The following is a 6,582-nucleotide window of genomic DNA, read 5'->3' as shown; positions in this document are numbered from 1 at the left end:
GTCAGGGTTCCATGCAGGGAGCTGACTCATTGGCTGGGCTGATTAATCACCTGTGAAGCTGTGCTGCCTCACAGCTTAATGGGAACACTGGCTATGATCCTTGGTTACTAGAAGAAACAATTAACCAGCTCAGACATAATTCCCAAACAAGAAAAACAGTAAACCTTGGAATACCTACATTTTCCCCTATTCTCCCATTCTAAAGAAACCAGGGGATCTGCTTTTGGGAGAGTTCATCTCTCCTCTCTGTGCCTGGAGAAGATTCTGTTTGAACCAAACAAAAGAGATTGCTCTGTTCAGTTTGAAATTCTTTAGCTGCATTTCATTGGCCAACGACCAAAGCCCCCCTGCCTCAGGTGCAGTGCTTTAAGGTTAACATAAACCCTTTCATCACTCTCCAGGTAAGTTAGCTTCCCCAATTATCACCTCTAATATCATTAGCTCACAGACATTTACCTTTCCTCCCCCCATCCTCCTTCTGTTCTGATATTTGATTTGTCCTTTTCATGTGTGTTCATTTTTTTAAATTGTATCCTTTGGTATATATGGTTGTGACTATTTTCTTCCACTATTTGATCTGAGGAAGTGGGTCTGGCCCACGAAAGCTCATCATCTAATAAACCATCTTGTTAGTCTTTAAAGTGCTACATAGTCCTGTATTTTGCTTCAGCTACACCAGACTAACACGGCTACATTTCTATCAGGTAAGTTAGAGTCTTCTTTGCAGCTCCCATTCATGACACACCTATTTTGTCTTCTCTTTTTCCCGTCTCACTGTCAAACGCAGTGTTTCCCAAATGGTGTTCCACAGAACCCCGGGGTTCCATGAAGTGAAAATAAGGGTTCAGTGAGAAAATTCCATTACAATAACATTTTATGATTTTAAAAAATTATTTATATTTAAGCATTTATGAATTTTATTGAAAACTATTTTGTGTTTGCCACGATAAATGTCCCTGTGTAATGCCAGCTTAGCCAGAGAGTTGGGATGATAAAGTTACTAATCAGCAATGATAGCTATATATTAGACTTTTATTAGGGGTTCTGCAAAATTCTTTCCAGTTTGAAAGGGTTCTGTGGCCAAATAAAATTGGGAAACACTGGTCTAAGGCTGCTGTTTAATGGTTATATGCAAATGGAGGTAAACACACATCCTTTTGTTAAGACAAACCTGCTCAGCCAGATTTACCCAATCAGGACTATGTGAGTTTGGACATGTGCCTTTAACATCATACAGGGGGATATCATAACTTTACACATGACATTGCTACATGCCAATCCCAACGATATCAGTGACCAGTAATGTCACTTTCAAATGATACCTTACAAGGCATATTTTATTATTACAGTGGAGTATAAATACAGCCCCCTGCCTGCACCTGAACCAGCACAATCCCTTTCACTGTGCAGGAAGATAAAAGCCTTAGGCTGTTATTGTTGTGTGCTTTACCTGAGCCTTGCTATGTGTGGTTCTAGGAGCTGAGAACAAAGGAGATTTAATGCTGACAGGAAAATCAAGGTAGCTGTGGAATACAGGGGTTAGCACCACAAAATTTGGCACCATTGTGCCATGAAGTATAAGGAAACCTTATAACGAGTGTGGTATGCTATTCCATATGCTTTATGAAAATGTACTTAGGATATGAATTACATAACTGATATACTTTAAGCAAGATGGCACATGTAAAGGTATAATTGGAAAAGTCATGATTTACTGAATATAATTATCCCATGCATATGTACATACCATTTTTGTAACTAAAGTTAGTAATATTGACCTGTGTATCTGTATTTCATATTTGCTGCTTTGGGTCACTCTCACTACTGACACTTGAAGAACTACAATGAAAAAGCCAAATGATGTCCCATCAGCTTGAACAATGGTCTGTGGATAGGTTTGGCCTTCCTGTGGATGCTCTACACTGCTACAGACAACAGTCAGGTGACTTGGTCACCTGATACTAACCAGCATTTTGGACTGCTGAATAGTTCCATGGGCTGGGGAGAATCAAACAAAGGTTTCCTGCTTTATGGAAATTCTATATAAGGTGGGGGGTGGAGAAGAGAAGATAAATGATTTTCTTCAGCTTGCTTTATTTCTGCTTCTGCACTCCAAAGAGATACTTGAAAACACCTGAAAACAAAGGGATTGTTAGAGGAGCCGGGGAAGATCTGTGGGTTAAGTTACCTAGTCTGTGAAGTGCTGTACCTGAAACAATAACTAGCGAGTAATTATTGTTTGTAATCATTTTTTTAAATGAATCTAGCTTATATTACACACTTCGTATTATTTTCTTAGACCAAGTCTATACTGGCAAGTTACTGCATACAAAATTGAGGTGACTACATTGTCAAGGCACTTAATGCGCACTAGCTCTGCATTTGCTGCATTCTAGGTAAACCACTTCATTAAGAACCACAGAGCTTTCTGCACTCTGGATACAGCACTGGGCTACCAGTGTGGGCACCACTGTGCAGTGCTCTGTCTTGACTGGTCTCCGGCAACCATCCCATAATGTCTGTTCTTACCTCTCTGGTCATCTGCTTGAGCTCTAGTGCCTTGTTTTCAGGTAACCAAACTTCAGACACGCCCTTTGCATTCTTTTTGAAATTTGAAAGTCCTCTTCCTGTTTTCTCAATGATGCGTGTTGTGTTTTCAGCACATCTTTACAGCTGGCCATACCTGCTACATGCACCAGGAGATCACCTGCTTGGAGCCACATCAAGGTGCTGGACCTCATCAGCATCTGGGGAAAGGATGCAGTCCAGTCCCCGTTGCTCTCCAGCCATAGGAATTATACCTATAAGCACATCTCAAGGAGTATGACTGAAAGGGGCCATGACCAGGACACACTGCAGTGCATGTCAAAGTAAAGGAACCATGAAATGCCTACCACAATGCGTGAGAAGCAAACTGCCGTTCCTGCACCCATGACCTGCAGGTTCTTCAAAGGAGCTGAGTGATATACTTGGACGCAACCCCACCTCTGCTCCAAAGACTAAACATAGCTGCCAATCCATAAAAGTTAAGGACCAGCCTAGATAGCTTATCAGTTATTGTTACAACTGGAAAAGGGAGACTTTTTGGATGTCGCAAGCTCAGGAAGGGGCTTAGTTCTGGAATTCAATTCCTGTTTGCCAGAGCACAAATATGGCTCTCTTCAGGGGAGAATGTGAAGAGATAGAAGGCCAGGACATGCCCAGCTAATCTTTTGGGCCCATTAGTCAGCATGTTGAGTAGCTTGGTTTAAAATCAAATAAATACGACTAGAGAAAGTTTAAGGAACTATGAAAAAAAGATTTCAAAACATGTTGTAAATAAATCAGAGATCCATATTCCTGTGGTTTTGAAGAATATCTATTCTTGTATTCAGTTGTTTTTTTTTTTGGGGGGGGGGGGGGGGGGTCGGGCATATGCTCAAAGTCTATATTTCCAGGCAGTACAGTTTAGATCTTCAGAAACTTCCACAGTTAAGGGAACTTTAAATCATTTGAGCATATCTGCTATTTTAGGATGGGATGAATTTAAAACATTCACTCTGAAAGAAAAAGGTCACATCTAGCATGTCTTTAATGAAATATATTTTACAATTGATCTCTTCAATGCTTACAAAGGGAAGTTTTTTGTAAATTCATTGTCTATAAACTCAGTCTAGCCAAGTCATGGTTCCACTATTGCTATCAGTAATCTAGCTACGCTAGTACAATCTGTACTCTTGCTAGCGCAGTGAGAGCAAGTGGATATTGCTAGGCATCAACTTCTGCATTGAGCACCAGGCAGTCTCAAGTCACTCAGATTGCTCTCTGGTCTTGTAAATAGGCAGAGTGGAAAAGGAGTAGAATGCATTCATGTAGACTACGGATGAAGAACCTTTTTTGGGGTTGGGGGTCACTAATGCACAGTAAAATCAGTCAGGGGAGAAGCGAAAAACAAGCCCTGAACTGAGAAGCATGTAGACACAGGTGCACATGCACACCAAAAACAACCCCCACAATGCCCCCTAGAGGTGACATCTTTTTTAGTATTTTAGTGTGATGTCTGAGACTGCTTTTCCTTGCTGAGCTTCATTATGTCTTCTGGACTGAAGATGTTGCTATTTTACCTAGCAGTGATGCTTTGCAATTCTGTAAATTCATGTTAAAAGGCTTCTATATTGAACAGTCTGAAAAAAAATGTTTAATTCCAGTTCTTTTGATCTTAGGTCTTGAAATAGGACACAATTTGTGAAGTAAATGTGCATAATCCCTGGCGTAATCTACTATAGACACAAGTTTTTGTTCCTGAAATGTTGGGAAATGCACCATATTGCCCTTTTCAAGTTGCATTTGCCACATCTTTAATTTAGCTTTGAATGATTTGACGTTTGAAAGAAGGGAAGCAAGAAGCTTGTTATGCCCTTGCAATTTGACATTGACCTCTGACAAATGCTGAGTAATGTCAACCATAGTCATGCAAGGTCATATAGCCAGTTGAGGTCACTCAGCCCACCCACGAATTTTCTCTTAATCTCCATGAAAAGTTTCACTTCATTCCTCAATTCATAAAACCACGTCAGCATCCTCCCCCAGTTCAGCCATCGCATTTCACAATAATAAACTAAATCACCATACTCTGCTTTGAGATCTTTCAACAGCTCTTTAAACTGGTGGCTGTTCAGTATTTTACTTTTGATATTGCTACTGATATTTTGTTGTTCAATTGCATGGATTGTGTGCACAGATTCTCTTGAATGATGCAATGACACAATCAACTTACTTGGATCAAAACCAACACAATCCATTCTTTCTTGACTAAGGCAACTAATCCCTTCTGAGATCCAACCGTCGTTAGAGCACCACTAGTAGTAAGTATCAGAGGGGTAGCCGTGTTAGTCTGAATCTGCAAAAGCGGCGAGGAGTCCTGTGGCACCTTATAGACCAACTGAAGTGTTGGAGCATAAGCTTTCGCGGGCAAAGACCCACTTTGTCAGATTCTATGCAGGAAAATAGCCAGCTAGAGTCTATTTGTTATATCTGTTGCCTATCAACACCAGAGGGTGTGTCTAGACTGGCAAAAGCTTGCCGCCTGTCTACACTGGCCGCGAGAATTTGCGCAAGAAAACTGACTGATGTACAAAATCAGTGCTTCTTGCGCAAATGCTTTGATGCTCCTGTTCAGGCATAAGCCCTCTTGTGCAAGAAGGCCAGTGTAGACAGGAACGTTAATTTCTTGCGCAAGAAATCCCGATGGCTAAAATGGCCATTTTAATAACAAATAGTTTTGAAAAAAACAAAACGATCACAGCTGCCCCAGCCAGAGCCCAGGCTAACCCAGGGGAGAGTTGTAAAACAGCAGCGGCCCATCAGGGTTAGTCCCTGGCAGGCTGCTGCTGCTCTTTACCTGCACCTCCAGTTATTGGGTGATCACATCTTGTTGGCTGTGGATCATCATTTGCTGCTAATGGGAGCAGCAGGAAACGGCACAGACTGGAACACGGCTTCCTGCACTCCCAGACACTTCTATTGGCCACGAGCAGCAATCCGCAGCCACCAAGAGCAGAAAGGCAAATACCTGGTGGGAGGGATAGCTCAGTGGTTTGGGCATTGGCCTGCTAAATTCAGGGTTGTGAGCTCAGTCCTTGAGATGACCATTTAGGGATCTGGGACAAAATCTGTTAGGGATGGTACTTGGTCCTGCTGTGAAGGCAGGGGCCTGGACTTCATGACCTTTCAAGGTCTCTTCCAGCTTTAGGAGATAGGCAGTCTCCATTCATTTCAGCCCAATACCCATGGAGGCACAAGTAAACATAGCAGTGATGGCCTGGATCTGGCCTGCAGGCTGGTATTTGCCCTTCTCTGGGTTATCCTGACTGGCTGCTCCTTCCTCCCTTTTCTGGATACCCCATGCAGGGAAATAGCTCAGGGGCTTCCCTTCCCCTCCTGTTCCTACACTCCACCTTACTCGATTTCTTGCAGGTGGTGTCTGGGTAGAGCTGGACACTGCAGGAAGTCACTGCCCGACAGCTCCCTGTTGCAGCTGCCCTATGTGGGGAAGGGACTCCGTCCATTTCCCTGATGCAACCTGGAGCAGCTCTGGGCAGTAAGTGCTGAAGTGGAGAAGGAGCTCTGGTGCTTTCTGTGATGCTGCCTGGAGCAGCTGCCCCCTCCAGCCACCTCACCTGCATGCCTCCTCACCTGTATTCAAGGAGCCAGAAGTGTCCAGGTAGGTGCTGCAGGTGAATTTAGCTTGAGATTGGCAGCCACTGGACTGCCTACAGCAGTACTGCATGACTGTTGGACCCCCCTGTGAGCCCAACTTAGTTGTCCAGAGGACCAAATGTAATCCTTAGGCTATAGGGTCCCCACCCCTGAGGAGACCCTCAGAGGAGACATCCTCTCAGAGTTGTTTCACTGCATTCCAGTGTAGTCTGCTGCTAAGCAGGAGTCACTTGTCACTGGCAGTGCACAGTAGAGCTCTCATTAATGCAGGATAGGATTCCTCTCCACCAGGGGTCAGCAACCATTCCGAAGTTGTGTGCCAAGTTTTAACCCTCCTGCCCTGGGCCGTGCTACTCTCTGGGGGGGAAGAGGGGGAGAGGCAGA

This window comes from Pelodiscus sinensis, chromosome 2 (assembly GCF_049634645.1).
Source record: "Pelodiscus sinensis isolate JC-2024 chromosome 2, ASM4963464v1, whole genome shotgun sequence".
In the NCBI taxonomy this organism is placed as follows: domain Eukaryota; kingdom Metazoa; phylum Chordata; order Testudines; family Trionychidae; genus Pelodiscus; species Pelodiscus sinensis.
Note: the sequence above shows the minus strand (reverse complement) of the source record.